At 44.3% G+C, this 25,327-nt stretch overlaps 1 protein-coding gene across 1 annotated transcript in view; it reads left to right on the forward strand.

Annotated features, from left to right (window-relative positions):
* The first annotated feature begins 19,197 nt into the window (after nucleotides 1-19,197).
* Nucleotides 19,198-25,327, forward strand: part of LOC140722542 (NACHT, LRR and PYD domains-containing protein 3-like) — a 31,758-nt gene continuing 25,628 nt past the window's right edge. Inside the window, exons 1-2 of the mRNA XM_073037251.1 lie at nucleotides 19,198-19,310; nucleotides 23,691-23,864. The gene's annotated coding sequence lies outside the window, so the exon portion shown is untranslated. The remainder of the gene's footprint in view (nucleotides 19,311-23,690; nucleotides 23,865-25,327) is intronic.

The following is a 25,327-nucleotide window of genomic DNA, read 5'->3' on the forward strand; positions in this document are numbered from 1 at the left end:
CACGACGCCCGCTTTGCGCAACGCCTGGATCTGGGCTGGGTGGTGATAGGAGAGGTGTGCCCTGGCCATGTACACAAACCGACGATTAACACACTCAAGACCAATGTGCTAGAGAGTGGCCGCCATTCAATTTTTCAACCCCGAACAAGTGTCATGTGTATTAAGAAAGCACGACAAGGCTTTAACAAATGTAAAGTAACTGACGAGACGCTGGGTCAGTCAGTCTTCGCTCAAACTGAGCATGATAATAAACTTGCTCAATCAGCTCAAGATGCCATTTTCTTAAAAACAAAGGACACCAAGGTCTTCAGAGAGGAAGCAACTAATTGGGTCGCCCCACCACCTTTCAGAGAACCACGCCAGTGCTTGCCAAACAACAAAAGCAGGCAGTCAATCGGTTCACGTCTTTGCAAAAAACCCTGAAAAGGAAACCTGAGATGCAGCAACGCACCCGATTGACCCACGAGGTACTGTGCACACTAATGGCAGAGGTCACAGCCATTATAAATGCACGACCACTCCTACCCGTGTCTTCTGACCCGGAAAACCCCTTCATACTCTCGCCATCAATGCTCCCTACACAGAAGGCAGGAGCTCCCCCTCCACCAGGGGACTTCTCTGATAAGGATTTGTACACAAAGCAATGGAGACATGTCCAGGCTCTGGCAAATCGGTTCTGGTTTCGTTGGAGACAGGAATATCTACCTTTGTTGCAACACAGACAAAAGTGGACAGAACCCTGCAGGAATCTTCAAGTTGGAGATTCAGTCCTGCTCAGGGACAAGCAAATCGCCCGCAACAACTGGTCAATGGCCAGAATCACGCCACATTCCCTAGTAGGGATGGACATGTCAGGAAGTTTGAGTTGAAAACTACCGACCAAGGTGATGTGAAAATTTACCAAAGGCCAGTTACAGAAGTCATTCTACTTCTACCTAAGGACTGATTTAGAGACTGAAGTTTTGTATTATGTTCGTTGTGACCTTACGAAGGTCAAGCGGGGAGTGTGTTGCCTTTATGGCATTCGTTTAGTTTATAATATTTTCGCTTTAGTAATTCGTTTGTTAGCATTTTTTAGTTAAAGTTAGGATTGTTTAAAATAAATTCGTTGTCTGTGATATATCGCGGCATGCGATGACGTCACACCCGGTTTCGCAGCGTCTTGTGGGAAAATACCGGTTCGGAGACACGGGAAGGAGGGGGCTCACATGTGTAGGATCAGCGCAAGAAAAGTTGTCTTCTACGCATTAGAAACATAGTGAAGCAACGCCGTAATTTCATGAGATAATAGATATGTTGAATAAAAATGTTAACGCTGATCCTGTTAAAAGTAATGACGGTTGATAAGGTTTATGTTTTCGTTAGCTAAAGAATTGCGGATAGTTTGTGTTGAAGTGTATTTAAAGCAGTCAATGGCGTAAGTAGATTCTGACTGTATGCTGCATTTTAATGTAATGTAGTTGTAGTTTACCTTTGCAGGTATTTACGATGTAAATGTGGTATCAAGAAGGAAACACATACTGTACAAATCTTGTATTGTTTTATCAACAGTTTTCACCATACGTTAATGCGGAAGAGTGAACAGTAAACGGTTAATCTTACTGCGATCCTGTTTTCATTTTACCTCGGTGTTTAGTTCAGCGTTCTCTTACACCTGAGCGAGAACACTACAATGAGGCATTATATAGTTAAGCCATTTTTCCCAGTATGAATCAAATTGTTCCAGCTTATGATTAACAGATGCTGTTCTCTTCTCCATTTTGTAAATGTCCATTGTAATTTCCATCCATGCATTTAAAGTTGGGCTCTCCTGTGATAACCATTACCTAGCAAGAGTCTTTTTAACCAGCCACCAACATTATATTCATTAAATATTTATCTCTTTTCAACCATTCTTCCGCTATGTACAGAAAATATATGGTCTTACTCTCTAAGGGTATTTCACATTTAAAGATGTCTTGTAGGGCATCGTGTATCCCCCTCCAATAGTCTTTGATAACGGGGCAGTGCCAAAAAATATGATAATGATTTGCATTTTGATTTTCACAATTTCTCCAGCAAACAGGGAGGTTACTATCATAATGGTATTTCTGAGAGGGTGTAATAAAATATCGTATCAAGTTTTTCCATCCGAACTCCCTCCATTTCTGTGAACTGGTACACTTCCATTGATACCTCCATATTGTTGTCCATTCTTCCTCAGATGTAATTATCCCTCCTTCCTTCTCCCATTTTGTTTTAACGTATGAAGTCAAATGTGTTTTGAGATTTAACAACCCCTTATACATGCTTGAAATGATTCTACTACCATTATCTGAATTATATGCTTTTCTAAAGAGTTCAATCAAGCATGGTTACATTTTAAGCGTCTTATTGACATATTGTCGCATCTGTAAATACCGATAAAAATCTTGTTTTTCTAATGTATTTCTCATTAAGCATTTCAAAACTGAACAGTGTTCCTTCTTTCATTATGTTGTAAAGAACTGTTATTCCTTTAGCTGTCCAGTCCTTAAATCTAGCACTCAGTTTATTCGGTGTAAAATCCAAGTCATAGGCACACCAGTTAAGAATTGCAATATCTCCCTTTAGATTATATTCTTTTATAGCAGTTTTCCATATTTTAAGAGTAAATTTCACCCATGGGTTATCAATAGTATTTACGTACCTTTGCAGGTTGTTATCAGCCAAAATTGCTTGTATGGGGATGGGAAGTACCCGCTCCTCCATGATTTTCCTCTGAGCGTCAGATGATGGGTTGCACCAACATATCACAGCTCTCAACTGTGCTGCAAAATAATAACCTCTAAGAGAAGGCAAGCCCCATCCCCCCTTTTCCTATGCTAATTGCAAAGTTTTGAGACGAGCTCTAGGCCGTTTACCCTGCCAAATATACCTTCATAGCGTCTTCTTCCATTCATTGAATTGATTTTGATTAATCTCTATTTGTAGGGTCTGAAAGAGATATAACTGTCTGGGCAGTATATTCATTTTAATAGACTCAATCCTTGAACTGAGACTAAGAAAAGGAATCAGGCTGCATCTTGCCACATCTTCCTTATTTTTCTTTTTTATATAAAGGCTGATAGTTACATTCTGATCATTTTGCCAAATCTTTTGGCATAATGATGCCCAAATATTTGAAAGACTTTGTGTGCCATGCCCAGGGGTATCGAATTTTACTTTCTCTTGGTGGGCTATAGCAATATGAAAGTAATTGGGTTTTATCTATGTTGATCTAACCCAGATAAATCGGCTCGAGAAGCAGTTTTAAGACACGTCCCGTAGAATGACCACGTGTTGATTTGCAGGTTTATTTTGTTGGATATTCGCATCCATCCCCTGGAGGACTGAAATATATCCTCGAGATAGTGGATGCGGTCACCAAGTGGAGAGAGGCTTCCACAACTAGACAATGAAAAGTGCTGACGTCACAGCCAAGATTTACCCGTCTTTACCCGTTGGGCATTGCCAAGGACTCTAGAATCAGATCACGGTCCCTGCTACACTGTACAGGTGATACAATATCTAATGAAACTGTTTGGGGGTAAAATAGAGGTTCCATATCCCCTATCGACCACAATGCAGTGCGATTGTTGAACGGATGAACTGGACTTTAACAACAATGTTGTCCAAAATGACTAAACGGCTCATGGGTCACTGTCTTACTCTATGTTCTTATGATAGTGTTCACCACAAAAGCATTCTCTCCTGCATTTATACGTTTTAAGTTGACAATTGGGAGAAAAAAAATGAAAGTGTTCGTATTCTTTCTTGGCTAGATTTACACAGGCCGAGTATGATGGCACTGAAAAGGACGAATGCAAGCAGCAATTAATTGACTCTATTAAGGAGGCCCATTATGATGCCGCCCATAGTACGTGACGGAAGAAGCGGCAGAGCGAAGCTTGTTTCGAGGTTCGAGCAAAACCGCGGGCGTTTAAAATAGGACTGAAGGTTATGATGTCACTACATCAGTCGAGACCCTTTACACCTTCCAGATTTGTCGGCACAGAGTCAGTCCATCAGTATATCGAATTCAGAATGCTCCAAGCAAGTTGGGTTGGTATCATATCAATAAACTCAAACCTTTAGAGATAGTCATTGTCCTCTAGCAGCTGAGTTCTAGAAAATATATTGCCAATGGGATGCCCTGGACCGAGATAAGATGATCCTCTTAGATTTATGTTTCGACGATGACGTGGATGAAGGAGCAGTTGCTTCTTCAATGAGTTGGGCAACCACTTCCCGTTTGTACCCTGAGGATGAGGATAGGTCACATCTTTGCACTCGCCCGATTCAAAGTGGATAGAGGCTTTCCCAAATAGATAATGAAAACCGCTGACGTTTCAGCCACGATTTTGTTTTTGAAAGAGTTTTTACCCGTTGACGATTGACAAGCACTTTAGAATCAGTCATGGTCGCCGCTGCACCGCACATGTGATACAAAATGTAATGAAACTGTTTGGGATAAAACACAGTTGGTATCGCTTATCGACCACAATACAATGCAATTGCTGAATGGATGAACACAACTTTACTGACAATGTTAGTTAGAATGAAAGGGTTAGAATCCTTGTTTAGGCTAGATTTATCATCAGCCGAGTGTGGTGGCATTGGGTAGAACAAATGGAAGCAGCAATTAATTGACTCTATTCAGGAGGCCCATTCTGCTGCCACCTATAACAGGAGACGGAAGAAACAGAAGAGCAAAGCTTATTTCGAGGTGCGAACAAAACCGCGGGTGTTGGAAATAGGACAGAAGGTTATCATGTTTCTAAAACAGCCAAGCCACTTTACAGCTTCGCGATTTGTTGGGACATATGATATCGCTGACAGAACCGGTAGATCAGTATATCGAATTCAGACTGCTACAAATAAGTTGGGTTGGTATCATGTTAACGACCTCAAACCCCTTGGAGATAGTCAAAGCCCTCTCGTAGCTAAGTTCTAGAAAACCTATTGCCAATGGGATGCTCTGGACCGAGATGAGTGATCTCTTAGATTTATGTTTCAGGCAATCGACGGTGATGGGGATGAAGGAGCAGTTGCCCCCTCAGTGACTTGGGCACCTACTTCCAGTTTGCTCCCGTAGGATGAGGATTGGTCACATCTTTGCACTCGCCCGAGCTAAGGTGGAGTCAATGGAAGAGAGAAACAGATGGGAGAACGTGTTTGTTGTGTGGTCTTCTGGAAATAAAGTGGGGGATAATTGATATGATATGAACGGATTTTAACAAGGCGTTAAGGTTAGTCATGGCAGGACCATCCATAACGTCAGAAGGTTTCGTATTTTCGTATCCATGGAAAATTAGCTGCTAGATTCAGAACTGACGCCCACAGAAGGCAGAGGATAGATGTGGATGGAGCGTTTTCTCTCTGGATGTTGGTGACAGGTGTCCTGAAGAGATCTGTCTGAGACCCAGGGTTTTTTTTTTGTGTTTTTATGTGGAAGGATGGTTTATTGTATTTCCTGTGATGTGAAAGTTGGTGGGATTATGGATAGTATAGAAGTTTGTCAGAGTTTACAACAGGACGGTGACAGGACGCAGAGCAGCGCTGAGAAGTTACAGATGGAGTTCAACCCGGAAGGTTACGGAGTGATCCATTTTGGGAGGACGAATTTGAAGGGAGAGGTGATACTTTCTTGAGTCAACCGAGGGCCACACATTAGTACGAATTCAGCAATGGAAACGGAGTGATGAGACTCTCTCCAATAAGTCGAGGGCCGCTCATCGCTACGAGTATCACAACCGCCACGGAGCGGTGCACTGCAGAAGGAAGTGTGATTGACAGGTGAGCTTGAACACATCCGCTGTTCTGCACACACTCATAGTGATTCTCGAAAGGCAATATACCTGACAGTAAATCAGGAGGAAAAAATACAACTTCGTGGAAAATGACAGAACGGCCTGAAAACCTGCGGATTGTCCATAGATTTTACTTACTGTATTTACTGAAACAGAGAATGGATGGAAAATTTGCGGTAGAATAGTGGCAGGTTTGAGAATATCTTTAAAGTTAAACAGACTGCATCGCAGGTCACGGGTATGGGGCGGTCAAATCATTCACTGGCTGAGATCAGATTCCTGCCAAACGACCCATGTGTGCGCTGGAAAACATTGTTCTTCAAACTGTCCACAGCCCTCGCTAATTTCCCGAGGACACTCTCCCCTTTTGATCACAGGTCTCTGGAATATCGCTGTGGATCTTTACAGTGTTTGCAGGAATACGTGCAGTGTATTTTATTTTATATCAGCTGTAACTGTGATTTCCAACACACAAACAGACCGAAATGACTGGAACGAACGAAAGAAAAGAACAAACGAATGTTCCCCTTTAATATGGAAGTGTTGTTCATTTCACCCGCCAGAACAAACTTTCACTCAATTTCAGAAGCGAATGTGCACGGTCAAATATTACAAAATAAATCAACTTCAAGATGAATGCCTGTTTTAAAGCAATAATGATATAAAAAATGCCATTTAAATAGCTGAAGCCAGGTATCATGCAAAATAACATGGTAAAAGGCACACTCTATTTTGTTTTACAGTAATGGACTCTATTTAGGAGTGAAATTCATGACACGGGGACAGAGTGAGTATAAATAGTTTAAGATAAGTGTTTGTGCAGTTGTTTGTCACTAATGTCTCTGACGTATTAGCTACGCTAATTGCCTCAGTGGAATTGCTCTCATCTCAATAAAAGTCTCTTAACCGATCACCAGTCCATCTGAGCAGCTGAAACGCTCCGTACAACTCAACGCTGCTTCTGACGGAATATGGGATATTCGACGATTTACCACATCGCGTGCATTTTCTATCCCACACTTGTAGCGGTTGGTGTCCCCGGTAAGATGCCGGAGCTGGTTACTTTATGTATGGTGCCGTCGTTACTCTGCTGCGGTATCCGTACTGTTACTAAGCACAGATGCTACCCTCGGCTGAAAATGGAGGATTCAGGCATCTGATGGTTTTATTTCTATTTTCCATACTTTGATCGCAGCGTTTTCTTCTTTTCTCAATTAAGTTGGTCCCGATATTGTCACTGTTTCATAATTTCACCTCGTTAGGCTTTCGGAAGTGATGCTGGTCACTGCTTTTCTAGGTCCGTGTCTCTATCAGTGCAGACACTTCGACTTATAACAACGTGGCAGCTTATTTAAATGACGGTCCAGTCTATTTTCGACATGTGGGTCTGTTCTTGCAATGATAACTTGTGCTTTGTATCTTTTGATTCCACTTTGTCACGGCAGCAAACAATCTCTTCAGTTCTTTCACCACTAGTAATGGAAATGGTTTTGCTAACAGGAGTGATCGAGTGCCCACCGGTACGTGAGTCCAGAAACTCGGATGCCTTGTTCAAAACTGTCGGAAGGTCGCCAATCCACTGACACTCACATCCGTCATTGTCCTCCAGCCGGAGTGCAGCGACGGAGACCGCACACATTGGATTTCCTCTTTCCACTTCCAAATAGACCATACCCTGCATAGCATCGGTAGAATGGGGGCATTCAGGGAGCTGACCATCTTTCTATTTTGTTTCCAAATTTCTTGCAGTTAACTTAATGGCGATTGTGATCCTTTCTCGGGGAAAATGCGGACTCTCCAAATGCATCACCCGTTACCTGGTTGGAATGGCAACAGCGGATCTGCTGGTTGTCATTGTTGCTGCTTTAGTGGAACAGACCAACAATATCTACATTTATTCCAGATCCCTGCTTATCACTCCTGTATGCGCTATGACACTTGTATTTCGGGTCGTGACGCAGGACTGTTCTGTTTGGTTCACGGTCAGTTTTACCTTCGATCGCTTCATCGCAATATGTTGCCGAAAGCTGCGGGAGCGATACTGCACCGAGAGAACAGCAACTGTGGTTATGGTGACCGTGGTTATTGTGAGCTGCGGGAGAGGTGTCCCGTTTTACTTTGCCGTTGAACCTTACGTCATCATTGACAACACGCCGTGGCGGTGCGTTGCCACATATGAATACATCACTTCACCCGTGTGGAGAGGGTACCAATTACTGAACAGTATTTTAACACCATTGCTACCAATCGGCTTAATCCTGGTGTTTAACGGGTTAACAGTAAGACATATCGTTGTGGCAAATAGAGTCCGCAGAAAGCTTCGGCACAGCAGCGACAATCAGAAAGATGCCGAGGTGGAAAAACGCAGAAAATCCATGATTTTGCTGTTTTCTATATCAGCTAATTTCATATTATTTTGGATGCCCTATGTAGCCCATTCCCTGAAATGGCAAATGCAAAACTATTATTACCAGGACAGATATTTGAGTTCCCCGGTATACATCCTACAACAATTTGGGTTCATGTTACAAATTCTCAGTATGTGCACCAATACTTGTATCTATACACTGACACAGAGGAAATTCAGAGAAGAGCTGAGGAATGGAATGAAGTATGTGTTGACATTAAATGGCCATCTGTGTAGATAACGCCCGTGTCCAATTGCAATTCTGCGGAGTTTTCAAATAAAGCCGATTTGCAATGAACAGGTTTGGCAAATATGTCATAAATTCGAACAATCATATGCCTGGCCATCCTGAAATTGTAACATTGGTGGAAGATTGCTGACTTCATACAGTTTAGGTCGGTAGCAATACAAACGCTCAATGCTGCTGGCGTGATTATTACATTGGTTGAAGTATGTTCCAAACTATCACAGACACTCGACTGTCAAAAGTGCAGGGATGCCTTCAGAACTTTCCGGAATTTAGCTGTTTCAAAATGGAGAGGGTCGGGTAACAGAGTTTAAAGGGGGCGCAATAGGAAACCAGGGATAGTATCGCAGCTGCAGAAAGGGAGGACAACGTGGAGCGTTTGCTTATTAATAGATAGCGCGACTAACACACAAACATGAAGCTGATCACTCCGTTTGGAGTATTCTATACAGCCGTCCACCAGATCAACCAAATAAGTGCTCCGGGAACGGTGAAGATCCGATCGGGAAGCCGATATTTGACATCGGCCAGTTATTGGCACGGATAACTGAAACTTCCAGAATATTCTCTGGCACCTCCTCAGGGTAAAAGGTCTTGGCATGGCATAATTTCTCAGTCGTGTCGAGGAAGGATTCATCTGAATATATGAAGACAGGCGGACTGGCGAACAGTCCGTACCGGATCTAATATTAGAAAAGGAAACGGGTCAGGTGACGGATCTCTCGGTGGGTCAGCATTTCAGAACGACAGGGCAGATCTGCCCTCGATTTACCTTGCACATGGATAGGGCCAGGGAGCATTGAATGTGTTTAATTGGGGGTTTGCGGTGTATGGTGCTACCTGTCAGGAACATGGCAACGTACATTAGGAAGTGATGTACTCTGGGAAATTTGCAACAGATATGTGGAGATTGTTTAGGGAGCACTGACATGGGGTTCAGTAAGGGGTTGTCTCATTGACACAGGGCAAGGATGATAGGATAAAGTAATCCTAGGTGGCAATAAAGTTGGAACAACTCGTCAAGAGGAAGAAAGAAAGGTACTTAAGGTTTCGGGAAAAAGGATCTGGCAGGGTTATGGAAGGTCACAATGCACACAGAAGAGAATTTAGTAATGGATTTAGAACATTTAGAAGGGGATTTGAGAAATCCTTGGCGAGTTGCACTGTAAAGAACAGGAGGAGACTGGGGAGAGTGTGGGCAGATCAGAGGCAAAAGAGGAAAACTTGTGTCTGGAGTCCAAGCTCCTCACTGAATACATTAATGAATGTGAACACAGCGTCAAAAGGCAGATATGCCAGAACATGCCGACGCTGAGAAAGAGGATGCGCTTGAAACTTGGAAAACATTATGATAGATGATTCCCCGGTGCCGGAATGGATATAGTTCAGCTGATTTGGGAAGGGAAACAAAGATATTGCTGAGATTCCGGACAGGATATTCCTTTTTTCCTTGACCACGGAAGAAGAACTAGAAGATTAGAAGGTGGCAAATGCTATGCAAATCGTTACAATGCATTCATATTTTCAAAATGTTTCAGAAAGTGACATGCTCTTATTTGTTCAATGGTTAACAAACATCTGTAATTGTAATCATAAACATTTAATGAAGCCTTTCGACTCCAAGACAAAGAGGCGCAGAAGGTAACGTATCGTCCACGAGTTAATATTCAACACAATTAAAACATGACGTCTCCAAACCTCCAACGACTTGCAGGATTACTGACCTCCACTTTCTGACCAAGGATAGGATTCGGATTAAATGACCCTTTGTTGTATAGTATCGAGGCTAATCATCCCTTTTACCTATTAGCACCTCTGTAGCAACAGATCTGTTCACCGTACTGAGACCACTGTCACACCCACCTCCAACCCGGAACTACTGTCTTCATTTTTTTTCTGTATTCTTTTAAACTTATTTACATCTTTCCTGCAGGTAGATGAGCCCAACAGCACACAGTATTCCAAATTAGACAGCAATGATGTCTTAAACAACATCAACATAACATCCTCACTCCTGTACTCAGTGCATTGGCCTATGAAGACAAATGAAGTCAAAAGCTTCTTTATTTTTACGACCCGGACCGTGGCCATCCTCAACTTCCAAAGCAAAAGGCCTCAACACGCATTCTAAAGAACTTCGGAGAGTGAGATGTAGAGAGCTGAAGCTAGCATACATCAGCACTTCATAGAATTTCGGAAAGATATGGAGCCTTCGAATTCGCATCAGTTCCGGGACATCACTCTCATCCGTGTATTTCTCCAATCATCTCTTAAACGTTGACATCGGAATCTCAATTACCACTTGTGTTGGCAGCACTGTCTACACTCTGACCACCCTCTGGGTGAAGAAGCCTCCCCTCATGTTTCCATTAAACTTTTCACATTTCACACTTCACCCATGATCTCCAGTGGTATTCTCGCCCAACATCAGTGGAGAAATCCCGCTTGCATTTACACTCTCTATAGGCCTCATAATGTTGTACAACTCTATCAAATCTCCCCTTAGTCTTCTACCCGCTCGGGAATAAAGGTCTGACATATGTAACCTTTCCTTTTAATTCAAAACATTCAGTCCCGGCAATGGCCGTGTAACTTTTTTTTCCTGTATTCTTTCAATCTTATTTGCATCTTTCCTGCAGGTAGTTGAGCCCAACCGCACACAATATTCCAAATTAAGCCCCAATAAAGGCTTAAACAACAGCAGCGTAACATCCCAACTCCTGTACTCCGTACTTTGTCATCGGCAAACTTGCTGATCCAGTTGATGACATTATTATCCTGATCGTTGATATAGATTACAAATAACAACGGACACAGCAAGGATACCAATTTACTTCCTCATTGTGAAAGCCAAGCGACTGACCCATCCCGAGCATCCTCCCATGTGAAACCTTTCAAATTCCTTGCTGAAGTCCCTGCAGACGGCATCCACTGCCTTGCCGTCAACACCATTCCTGGTAACTACCTCGTAAAGCTTTGTACGTTTCGTTAGACATGACCTACTACGCACTGGCCCATCCTGACTATCGCTAATGATCCTGGTTGTACAGATACTTCCCTTCATACGCCATGACCAGCGTAGATTTAACACCGAGGACAATTTCTCATTACGTAGAACTTGACGAGTCCCTTCCAGGCAAAACTATCATTATCATCCTCTGGTTGTCACTGATATTTATGGCCTATTGTTAAATGATCCTGCAATATTATCAGGATATATTGAGAGTAGTCTGGAAACGAAGGTGTCGTAGCTTTAAATAAATAATCGACTGGACTTAAACAGTGAGATGCGGTACAGTAGATAGAGCATAGAACATAGAATATTACAGCCCAGTACAGCCCTTCGTCTCACGAGGTTCTGACCGACTTTCAACTAATTCAAACTGACGCATCCCGGCTGCAATTGAATCAGAATTAGAAACAAATTTAATATCACAGGCATACGTCGTGAAATTTGTTAACTTTACGGTAGCGGTACAATTAATCTCCCTCCCGGTGGTAACACTGTGTAGAGGGCGTGGCCTGTTGGTGGGCAGCTTTAGTGATGGACGCCACTGTTACAAAAATCATCCTTGTAATAATGATAAGTGATGTACAGAGAATCTGCACTTCTCAGCAAGCAAATTTTATTATTTCAACTATAAAACACGAAGGTTCATACGCCATCTTCACTCCACTACACTCCATGAGCAGTCAATGAACAGAAAAGTCATTACCCGGGAACGGATTCGAGGCTGGCCAGAGAGAGGGACTCGGGAGAAAGAGACCGGGACAGAGACTGGTGAGGTAGCGAGAGAAAGAGGAGGGCAGAGAAAGACCCTGGGGAGGGAGGGCCGGGAGGTCGAGGTATCTGGTGTAGAGAGAGATCAGGGTTTCGAGAGTGACATTAGATGAGGAGAGAGATCGGAGTCGGGAGTTTGGTGTCGGTAGAAAGCGGGAGGGAGATAGCCGGAATGGAGAAACGCGACGGAGAGGGGGACGCAGCAGAGACCGGAGGCCGATAGAGTGACTGGATGAGAAACAGACTGGTGGAGTGAAAGTCCAGAGCAGGGCGAAGGGTTGGGGTAGGTAGAGAGAGAGAGAGAGGCAAGGAAATAGAGGCCGCGGTTACGGAAGAGATCGGATAGAGAGAATGTGAGAGACGAGTGGGGGGAGAAAGGGACTGGGGAATGTAGAGAGACGGCGGCGAGTGTCTGAGAATAGAAGGACGGAGGGGGGGGGGGGGGGAAGAGAGATGCAGCCGAGATTCTAGGAGAGGGAAACTGAGCGAGACAGAGTGGGGCGGGGTAAAGGTAGAATTGTATGACAGAGCTAGTGTAGAGAGATGAGGCAGAGACTTGGGATGAAATGACTGAGGGGAGAGTCTCGGAGAGAGACCGGTGAAGTAGAGCGAGATCGAGGGGGAGGGGGCCGGGGAAGTAGAGAGTTCTGGGGTGAGGAGAGATATTTGGGAATCTGAGTGAGGAGGGAGATTGGAAGAGAACTCGGAAGGGGAGACTCCGAGACGCGGCTGTGTGAAGGGTAGAGAAGGAGTGACGGCATGTAGAGAGAGAAACTCGTGGGAGGGAGAAACCAGGATTGGGGAGTCAATGGAGAGAGAGAGAGGCGGGTTTAGGTACTGGTGGCCGGTGGGGTTGGGGAGATGGGTGAATACAGGGAGACGGGAGATTATAAGAGCTGGGGAGGGAAATAGACACTGGGGTTGAGAGAGAGAGAGAGAGAGAGAGAGAGAGAGAGAGAGAGAGAGAGAGAGAGAGAGAGAGAGAGAGAGAGAGAGAGAGAGAGAGAGAGAGAGACTGGGATGAGGTAGGGAAGTGTGAGTCACAGAATACTGTCCATAAATACACTGAGCGATTTTGACTTTCCTACCTGCGGGGCATTCTGGGATTACAGCGTTTACATTCTATAGACCCTCTGAAACAAGCAACCCGTGCCATCTCTCTGACCGCTGCCACCCCGCCTGTTTGACCCGAGTCCTTCCCACACCGTATCCGCGATCTCACTTTCTTCGCGATATTCATCCTCCCTCCCCGTCTCTGTGACCACAAAACACTGCTGCTGTAACGAAAGCGCAGAGTGGTATGATGAAACTCTTATACAGAGTCATGTTAGTAACGGAACACTCTGGGCAATTTCCAGCGTTGGAGTCAGGAACCGAAGCCACCCGAGAAGAAAAATACGGAGACTCGACAGCCGGAGCGGAGACAGCGCCTAGTACGCGCAAGAGGTCCAATCGACAATGGTGGTTCAACTCTGTTTTGCTTCAGGATTTAAATTTTGTTAATTTCATTGAAAAACAGATTGTATTTTTTCTTTTCAACAAACTCAACGGAAGAAATTTCCGGTGGAACATTATGGGATACCTTTAAACTATATAGCCGTGGGCAAATTCTTTTCATACTCTGCAGGAAGAAAGCAGAGGGTAGTAGTGGAAGGAAAGTATTCTGCCTGGAGGTCGGTGACTAGTGGAGTGCCGCAAGGATCTGTCCTGGGATGCCTGCTGTTTGTGATTATTATAAATGGCCTGGATGAAGAGGTGGAAGGAAGTTTGCAGATAACACGAAGATTGCAGGAGTTGTGGGTGGAACTGTAGGTTATCGAAGGTTACAGGTTGCAGAATTGGTTGAAAAGCGGTAGATGGAGATCAATCCGGGGAAGAGTGAGGTGATGTATTTTGGAAGGACAAACCAGAAGGCTGAGTGCAGGGTTATTGGTCGGTTACTTAAGAATGTGGATGAACAGAGGGACTTTGGGGTTGGAATCCATATATTCCTCAATGTCGCTGCACAGGTTGATAGGATAGATAAGAAGGCCTATGGGATAATAGGGGGATTGAGTTCATGAGTAGTGAAGACATGTTACAAATCTACAAACCTCTGGCGAGAGCACACTTACAGTATTCAGTTCAGTTCTGGTCACTTCATCATAGGAAGGATGTGGAAGCTATGGAGACAGTACAGAGAAGATTTACCAGGATGTTGTCTGGATTTGAAATCAAGTCTTATGAGACAAGGTTAGCAGAGCTGGGACTTTTCACTTTGGTGCGTAGAAGAATGAGAGGGGACTTGCTAGAGGTCTACAAGACTATGAGAGGTATAGATCAGATGGATAATCAGTACCTGTTCCCCAGGGCACGAATAGCAAACACCAGAGGTCATAGGTACAAGGTTAAGGGAGGGAAGCTTAGGGGAGACATCAGGGGTAAGTTTATTACACAGAGGTTTGTGAGTGCCTGGAATGACTTGCCAGGGATGTTGGCGGAGGCTAAAACATTAGGGGTATTTAAGAGCCCCTTGGACAGGCACATGGATGAAAGAAATATAGACGGTTACGCGGTAGTGTGTGTTTAGTACATTTTTAAAGGAATATATGGGTCGGCACAACATCGAGGGCTGAAGGGCTTGTACTGTGCTGTAGTATTCGAGCGTCTAGTGTCTGGAAGTCCCACTCATAGCAGATAATTCAAAGGTTAATTTATTATCAAAGCATGTATCCATATACAACTCTGATTTTTTTTCTCCTCCAGACAGCCATGAAAAAAAGAAAGAACATGAACGCCGTTCAGAGAGAAACATAAAATCCGCCCCCCCCACACACAAACATAAATAGAATGGCAATCCGATCGTCAACCTCAAAAAACTCCTCTCCCCACACAAAACGCAACAAGAACATCAACACCCCTCTCCCCCAAAATAAAACCTAACGCCGCACAAATGTGGAGGAGTTGGTGTCACTAGTGTAGAGGAGGCTGCATCGAATTAGGCGACCACACGGGGATTCGCAACTGAATTGTTGCCTCATCTGGAAGGATGTTTGGACAATGGAGAGATTTCAGCCGTCCGGCTCTTTCACTGTGACATCCCGAACACCAAACTAAATCCATCCAACCAAGTCTGGGCGAGGTTTTATGACCAATAAACTTAATTCCTTTCTACGCTCAGCTGTCCAAAAGATTCCCTGACTTTTAGAGGACGGGGTATCTATGGTCCACACTGTCAGGGTGCTGAGTTTACCAGGAGACAAAGACTGCAGGGACGAGAGGTTTTCTGTTGACTAATACACTGTGTGTGGACCCCGCTGCCAATTCTGGTGTTGTGACCCGAATCGAGACAAACACCACGCTGCCCACTCCACCAACAACACGGCACAACCGGACACATAACAGGGGACTTTACATCCCAGAACACTGGATTCAGTGATGAAATCTGTGATTAATGTCGTCCCACGAAAATCATAAGAATCGTCCATTCAGGTGTTTTTAAATACGAGCTCTTTCCCACAAGTGGCGTCACCCACACACTGCCGTCAACAGAGGATTCTGGAGCTGAGCAATCCCATTGGTGCGAAGTGATGTCAATCACTGCTTACAGCCAATAGCGGATGGAAAGCATCCAAGAGGGCGATAACCCCGCTCCCTCGGCGAGCACCTCGTCAAAGCGGAGCCAACCCCAAAGGAAATGTCCCTCTTTTTGATTTATTTCCATTTCCCTCCGAGGGAATTTTCGGCGCTTGTGAAGTGTCTCCTGCGGCCGGATTTTGATGTATCGCTGAGTGTTTGGAGGAAACCGCTCGGCCCATCGGCTTGAATAAGCTCCCGGGGGATTTAGGGATCCCGGCAGAAGACGGAGGGGAGGGGGATTTTATTGAAAGGATACCGATAGTGTGAGAAGGAGCAAACACGATATTTGTCCCGGTGGGGATAGGAGGGGTTCAGTTGTGGAAATGTCTGAGACCATGGTGGTGGTGAGCTGGAGGATAGACACCAAAGACTGTTGACCTCCAAGTCGGGCCAATGGTCTGGGAAAAGTCGGGATAGGAGTGGTGTTGAGGGGCAATGATGGACTGGCCCGGGATCTTATTGAATGACAGTACAGGCTGTAAGTGCCGACTGGCTTGCTCCTGTTCCTGTTGTCTCTGTGTTTAAGGAGATGGAATAACCAAATCTTTCCTGGGTCTGCAAGATGTTTCAGTGTGTGTTGTAAGGACCGGTGGTTGGAGCCCAGTTTTTCACAAACTCTATCAGCAATCTGACCGAGAGACCAAATCGAAGATTTCTAAGTCTGCTGTAGACACGAAAGTATAGTTATATACTGATAATGACACAAACGTATATTAAGATATTGTTAAGGACATAAAACTTATATCTCTACATTGTTGATGGGATTTCTGTCAGTTATTGATACATTATATATATTATATATTATTAATATGATAATATATAGATTATATCATTTCATACAACCTGTATTTAATGACATAAAACACATTTCGATATTGTTAATGTACATTTTAATATTGATCATGACACAATGTATTTTAAATATCGTTAATGACATAAAACATGTTTATAGACTGTTACTGACAGAGAATCGTATAATTTGTGTTCCGTGTGTTATCTGAATGTACTTGCCTGCGATGCTGTTGCAAGTCAGTGTTTCTCTGAACCTGGGCCTTCCCGTACTTGTGCACTTGGTAATGAATTCAACAGGACCCCACAAAACTCAGTGAGATTTGATTATCATCTTGTCATCTCAGTGGGTCAGATGTAGAGACAGTACACTGTTAAGTACAAGAACCTGAACATTGTTGATCAGCAGAAGTATCTTGGAGTCCAAGGTCACCGCTCCCTGAAAGAGACTACTCAGATCGACAGAGTGGTTAAGAATGCAAATGGTATGCTTACCTTTACAATCAAGGCGTTGATTTCAAATGTCAGGAAGTTATGTTAAAGCTCGAATTAAGCCACATCTGGAGTATTTCACACAGTTCTTGTAGCCTCAATCTGGGAAGAATGTCGAGGCTTTGGAGCGAGTGCAGGCAAGCTTTACCAGGAAATTTCCTGGATTACAAGGCATGCATAATTTCAAAGGGCATATGCAAAAGTTTACATTGGTTCGTTCTAGCTTTTTCACTTTAGGATCATTTATATCATAGTATGCACTGTAAATTCAGTCTATTTCTGTAGGACCATCAGTGATTGTCCTTGATGTGTTCTTCCACCAAGTTCTATCTGCTCATTCTGTGCTCATATTATACCTGTAAGTTATCAATAATTATATATCAGCAATCTTTCTCCTACTCTCACCTCATTGTGAAGTGTTCTGCCTTACTGAGTTATTTCCGCGCTCAGTGTTTGTTACCTAGAACTAGAAGAGGATTTATTGAATACAGCATGAGGTAGGGTAAGGGCAGCCATTTCAAATTTTAGTTTCAACGGTATGAAATGGCAGCTGTGCTAATTTTATATAAAGAGACTTTACAGGGCAATATCAGGGTAGCTGTCTGTCACCTGAAGTTTAATTGAAGTTGGATAACGCAACAAGACAATGGTCCGTAAGACAAGAGTAAATAGATAAGACAATAATTTCAAAAGAAAATTTCGAGTTTTGGAATGGCCATGCCAAAGCCCTAACGTTAATCCCATAGGAATGTTGTGGAATGGCCTGAAGCAGCAGTTCAGGCAAGGAATTCCACCAACATCCCAGAGTTGAAGAGCGTTGACTGTGTGTACTGAATGAAGAGAAAACTAATGATGATCCCTTTTCCATTCTGGTTCCATCTGCTCATTCCCCACACATCTTCGTTAAACTCTGTCCAGCCTGTAACCCAACATCCCAATGATATACATCAACCATCTTGTTTAACCTCTGTCCAGTCTGTGTCCCACCATCTCAATGATATATATCAACCATCTTGTTCAACCTCTGTCCAGTCTGTATCCCACCACCTCAATGATATATATCAACCATCTTGTTCAACCCATGTCCAACCTGTATCCAACCACCTCAATATGTATCAACCATCTTGTTCAACCTCTGTCCAGTCTGTATGCCCTCATTTCAGTGATATATATATCAAACTTCTAGTCAATTTCTGATCAGTTTTTATCGCATCAATAATTACAATTTTAGGTTCAACGTTACAAAATGGCGAAGTGTTAATCTTGACAGCATTTAAAGTGAGTCTGTTATTGCATTTAATTTTTGTCATTTTTGGAGAGCCACTTTCTCTGTTGCCAGGGTAACAGCCCATGTGACTTGCAGGGAGTGGTGCACGTTTGTATCGCTCTCTGGTCACGGTCCCTCAGTGAGAGACAGCGGCCTCGGGAGCAGATGTAACAGACTGATAGTGGGGTGGGGAGGATTTTGTGAGCAGTGAATGTAAAGACTATTAACTCTGTGTTGGAATGAAGACGAAACTAATGAATGTGGGCATTACATTTCTGCAACTTTGTTCAGGCCGTCACAAACATCCTGTAATCAGTCAATAATTGTGCATAATTTAAAGTAAAAGGAGAAAAAGCTGGAAACGTTCAGCAGATCGGGCAGCAACTTGGACAGTCCCAGTTCAGATACTGGGTCTTCCACAGTTACTCTTTCCACAAATCTAATCTGATGAAACGAGTTTCCAGCACTATTATTTCAATTTTATAGTAAAAGCATTTTATTCCTGTTAGCCTACAGGAAATGTGATGACCAGTTGTGCTGGGCAAGACCTGATTTAACAAAAAGATCATGATAAATTGAATCCGGTTCAGTTGCAGGGGACAATGTAAAACGTATCCCCCGTATCTGGTGACTCACGCCCAGGATTTCCAGCCTGATCATTGGTCCAGTCAGATGACCATCAGGTTCCCATTCTACCATAAGTTGACGCAGTGTTAGTTTTTGAACTCTGATTGGCCGAAACACTGCATCATATTACCGGTTGCAAGGAGTCCTGGGAGAGTTGCTGTTTGGACTGTAATCATTGAAACTACTACTGTCGCCTCATTGTGAATTATTTTGCCTCACTATCGGTGTTTATTAACGAGAAATAGCAGAGGATTTATTAAATGCAGCCTGAGGTAAGGTAAAGGCAAACATTACAATTTTAGTTTCAACGTTATAAAATAGCTGTGTGTTAATTTTATATCAAGTCACTTTACGGGAGACTGTCAGGGTAGCACTCTGTCAACTGAAGTTTAATTGAGGTTGGATAACGCAACAAGACAATGATCGAGAAGACAAGAGTAAATCAATAACAGAATAATTACAAAAGAAAATTAGAATGGCCTAGTCAAAGTCCTAACGTTAATCCCATAGGAAAGTTGCGGAATGGGCTGAAGCAGCAGTTCCGTCGATGAATCCTACCTCGAAGCAGCAGTTCCGTCGAAGCAGTTTTGTAAGGCGGAATGACATAAAATTCCTCCAAGCCGATGTGCAGGAAGATCTATAGTTAACGGAAGCATTTGGTTGAAGTTATTGCTGTACGGGGGATTGGGAGCGCGGCCGGGGGGCGGGGGGGGGTGGGTTCACACCAATTAATGAAAGCCAAGGTTCACAGACTTATTTTGAACAAGTATATGCAATATTGAATGATATTAATATTGTCTTAACGAGACTCACAGCCTTTAAAATTGACTCTGTTGCTTACATTTTCGGTCACTTTTGGAGAACCGCTTTCTGCATTGCCAGGATAACAGCCCATGTGACCGGTACGGAGTGGTAAACATTTTTATCGCGCTCTCGTCACCGTTGCTCAGTGAGAGTTAGTAGCGTCAGGAGCAGATGTAACAGACTGATAAAGGGGTGGGGATGATGCTGTGAGCATTGACTGTGTGTACTGAATAATTCCTGTGTTGAAATGAAGAGAAAGCTAATGATGATCCCTTTTTCCATCTGGTTCCATCTGCTCATTCCCCGCGCATCTTGTTTAACCTCCCTCCGGGCTGTAACCCACCACCTCAATGATATATATCAACCATCTTGTTACCCCCTGTCCGTTCTGTATCCCACCACCTCAATGACAGTCTGTATCGCAACAATAATTACAATTTTATTTTCAACATTACAAAATAGCAAAGTGTTAATCTTGACAACATTTAAAGTGAGTCTGTTATTTCATTTAATTTTTGTCATTTTTGGAGAGCCACTTTCTCTGTTGCCAGGGTAACAGCCCATGTGACTTGCAGGGAGTGGTGCTCATTTTTATCGCTCTCTGGTCACGGTCCCTCAATGAGAGACAGCGGCCTCGGGAGCAGATGTGACAGACTGATAGTGGGGTGGGGAGGATGTTATGAGCATTGACTCTATTGACGGATTTATCCCTGTGTTGGAATGAAGACAAAACTACTGAATGCGGGCATTACATTTGTGCAACTTTGTTCGGGCCGTCACAAAGATCTTCTAATCAGTCAATAGTTGTGCATCATTTAAAGTAAAAAGAGAAAATGCTGAGACCGTTCAGCAGATCGGGCAGTAACTTGGACAATCCCAATTCAGATACTGGCTCTTCTACAGTTTCTCTTTCCACACATCCTATCTGATGAAACAAGTTTCCAGCAATACTATTTCAATTTTGTATCAAAAGCATTTTATTCCTGTTAGCCTACAGGAAATATGATGGCCAATTGTGCTGGACAAGACCTCACTTAACAATAAGATAACGATAAATTGTGTTCAGTTTAGCTGCAGGAGACAATGTGAAACGTATCGCTTGTATCTGGTGACTCACGCCCAGGTCTTCCAGCCCGATCATTGGTCCAGTCAGATGATCATCAGCTTCCCGTTCTGCCATAGGTTGATGGAGTGTTAGTTTCTGAACTCTGATTGGCCGAAACACTGCATTATTTTATCGGTAGCAAGGAGTCCTAGAGTTGCGGTTTGGGCTGTAATCCTTAGTACTTATACAGATAGGACACGATGTTCCTCCTTCCAAATGAATCAGAAGTCTCGGGCAACTGGACATTGGTTATGGGTATATCCCTGAATACACCACTTGCTGTGAGATGTGTGGACGATGTGCGAGGCTTCTGACGTCGGTAAGGGACAGATTCAGCTGTGTGACCCTCTGAGGCTGGGTCATGGGATATCCTAGTTTTAGATCAAGTAAAATGGACCCGGGGGTCAACTTGCCCAGGTTTATGAGGTGTTGAGCGAGTATTTCTGGTCTGTGGGTTCATTGTTCAAACCGTGTAAACAAACCACAACTTTTCGCACTAAATTGTTTTGGCATCAATTTGCCTGTTGTTCCTGGGAATCTGTTCAGTGCAGTTGTTGCTAACAAGGTCCACATGAATAATCTCAAGAATGATCGGCTTTATGTATGAGGAGCATTTGATGGTTCTGGACCTGTGCTCAATGGAGTTCAGAGGGGCAGTGGGGTTGGTAGGGGGATGTATGTTTAAGTAAACCTACCGAATGCTGAAAAGCCTAGATACAGTGGACATGGAGAGGATGTTTCCATTAGACAGAGAGTCTATGATCTGAGAGCACCGTCTCAGAATAAAGGCGCCTACTTTTAAAATTATGATGACAGACAGGCAGACAGACATACTTTATTGATCTAGAGGGGAAACTGGGTTTCGTTACAGCCGCACTAACCAAGAATAGAGTAGAAATACAGCAAAATAAAACCAGAAATTATTAAATAATAATAAGTAAATTATGCCAGGGGAAATAAGTCCAGGACCATCCTATTGGCTCAGAGTGTCTGACACTCCGAGGGAGGAGTTGCAAAGTTTGATAGCCACAGGCAGGAATGAGTTCCTATGACGCTCAGTGTTACATCTCGGTGGAATGAGTCTCTGGCTGAATGTACTCCTGTACCTAACCAGTACATTATGGAGTGGATGGGAGACATTGTCCAAGATGGCATGCAACTTGAACAGCATCCATTTTTCAGACACCACCGTCAGAGAGTCCCCAGAACATCACTGGCCTTACGAATGAGTTTGTTAATTCTGTTAGTGTCTGCTACCCTCAACCTGCTGCCCCAGCACACAATAGCAAACATGATAGCACTGGCCACCACAGACACGGAGAGCATCCTCAACATCGTCCGGCAGATGCAAAAGGACCTCAGACACCTCAGGAAGTAGAGACGGCTCTGACCCTTCTAGTAGACAGCCTCAGTGTTCTTTGACCAGTCCAGTTTATTATCAATTCGTACCCCCAGGTACTTGTAATCCGCCATCATGTTCACACTGACCCCTTGGATGGAAACAGGGTCGCCAGTGCCTTAGCCCTCCTCAGGGCCACCACCAGCTCCTTAGTCTTTTTCAGATTAAGCTGCAGATGATTCTGCACGCACCATGTGACAAAGTTTCCCACCGTAGCCTTGTACTCAGCCTCATCTCCCTTGCTGACGAATCCAACTATGGCAGAGTTAACAGAAAACTTCTGAAGATGGCAAGATTCTGTGCAGTAGTTGAAGTCTGAGGTGTAGATGGTGAAGAGAAAGGGAGACAAGACAGTCCCCTGAGGAGCCCCAGTGCTGCTGACCACTCTGTCTGACACACAGTGTTGCAAGAGCACGTACTGTGGTCTGCCAGTCAGGTAATCAATAATTCATGACACCAGGGAAACATCCACCTGCATCACTGTCAGCTTCTCACCCAGCAGAGCACGGTGGATGGTGTTGAACGCACTGGAGAAGTCAAAAAACATGACCCTCACAGTACTCTCCGGCTTGTCCAGGTGGGCGTAGACACCGTTCAGCAGGTAGACAATGGGATCCTGAACTCCTAGTTGGGGCCGATAGGCGAACTGGAGGGGTTCTAAGTGTGGCCTAACCGTAGGCTGGAGCTGCTCTAGAATAAGTCTCTTCAGGGTCTTCATGATGTGAGAGGTCAATACCACTGGTCTGTAGTCATTGGAGCCACTGGGGCGCGGCGTCCTCGGCACAGTGACGAGGCAGGACGTCTTCCACAGCCCAGGAACCCTCTGGAGACTCAGGCTCAGGTTGAAGACATGGTGAAGTACCCCACATAGCTGGGGGGCACAGGTTTTGAGCACCCTGGGGCTGACACCATCCGGGCCTGCAGCCTTGCTTGAGAAAAATCTCTTCAGTTAAAGGACGGCTGCTGTGTGGAACCTGTTGCCGCAGATAGGGGTGGAGGCTGCCCTTTGCGTATATTTATGGCAGATTTTAATATGTTCGTGATTGCTCAGTAGCTTCAGGGTTGCAGAATGATGGCAGGAATATGGTGTTGGAATAAAAATCATGTTTGAATGGTGGAACAGACTCGATGGACTGAATCATCTAATTCTTCTCCTACATCTTGTGTCTGACCATAACTGAACGATGACTCCTTCGTATCCCATATCAGGCATTGGGAAGTACGAGGGGAAATTTCAGATTTGTTCTTTGAGATCGTTATATTTGTCTTCAACATTTAAACTTCGATAAACGGAAATATTTGTTTTCTCATTTGTATTGTTAATGTGCTTTATTATCTCTCTAGTTAAAGTGAGACCTGTGGTGAGAGATTTATTGGAAGAAAAACCCCAAATGGAAGCAAACCACGACTGAAGACGAGGGAACAGCAACAAGTGAACCAGCCCAAAGACTGAGAGCACCGACTGGAGAGAAACCTTTTGACTCAGGGTTTCCATTGATTCAGTCAGGAGAAAGTCTGGTGAGTCTCATTTACTCAAACACTGGTCCTTTAGACATTACATATCTATACAAAGGAAGGTAGGAAACAGTTGGAATGAGACTGAATGTGCCAGGTATGCCTCTGTCAGACCCAGCTGCAATCACTCCAAGTCTGGTAAGGTGTTGTCAGCAGCCCAGCTCTTTAAAGCCACTCACATTCTCTCAGAGTTTGCTCATTTCAAGCTTTTACGTGAAGCAGTTTTTGGTCAGTTCTGAGTGGGGAGCGGGAATGAGAGGGGTTTGTTTATACTTACTGTCTTTCAGAAATGTAATTGCTTGAATTTAATTTGTGCCAACTTACTAACCATATCCTATACATTTTCAAACTAATTATCAATATACACGACAAGTAGGAATGGGTGTAACCCCGGGAACATCACTAACCACGGAACTCAAGTCCAAGAAACAGCTTCTCACCGTCAGCTTCTGCTTCCTAACAATCATCTGTTTGCAGACTCTGGGGCCCTGTAACAAACTCAATGTTAACAGCAAGATTAGACTGTAACTAATATAAAGAGGAACTTGCTGCTTCCTGTAAGGACGCGTATCATGTCTGATCCAAAGAGAAAGATCCTCCGTTGTTTACAACTTGATTTACCTCGAGACCCATCCTTCCCGGTACGCTGCGTCCGATACTCCGTAAGCCCCCAACCTCCCCCCACCCCGCCAATAGCCCCACACCCTTCCCATCGTTCACCCCACAATCGAACCCGTGGACAGATTCCCTTCACCCACATCCACACTCTCAACTTGGGTATCATAACTAACTGATCATACATTCCCGGCTCGGGCGCAAAACTGAAACCAGGCCTGCAGCACTGGCGACCCCGGACACCCCAGATGACTGGTTCAGTTCCGGCCCTTACCCACTGCAACCGACCTTCGATTTACACAAACCCGAGATAAGCCCCTTCCTCACCGCCGCCCGATCAGGAGAACCGCTGGATTCAGCTGGGTTCTGCACTGTGCCCTGACCTGCAGGAGGTCCCCACAGCGCCACCTGTGGCAAGATGTCGGACGGACAACACAGACTGTTCGGGTGTTGGTTCATTCACTGTGACACCCTCCAAACTTCACATTAACTCCATCCAACCGACTCTGGGCGAACTTCAACGAGCAAGAAATAAATCCCTGTCAGCGATCAGCTGTCTGAATAATTCGCTCACTGTCGGGGTGGTTTAAATTACCGGGAGACAAGGACAGCAGGAACGAGAGGTCTTCTGTTAACTGATCCGAATCTGTGTTTCCCCTGCTGGCAATTCCTGTTTACAGTAGTTAAACTGTTGTTTATGAAAATGCTAAACAACGAGACACTGCACTGACCGAACCACCTCAAATCAGATCACCCTGGAAACTCTTCCCCAGAAACATTCTGGGTTTTGTGACCCAACTCGAGACAGGCACCACACCGCCCACTCTACGGACAACACGGCAGAGCAGGGC

The sequence above is a fragment of the Hemitrygon akajei genome, unplaced genomic scaffold (genome assembly GCF_048418815.1).
Source record: "Hemitrygon akajei unplaced genomic scaffold, sHemAka1.3 Scf000080, whole genome shotgun sequence".
NCBI lineage: Eukaryota > Metazoa > Chordata > Chondrichthyes > Myliobatiformes > Dasyatidae > Hemitrygon > Hemitrygon akajei.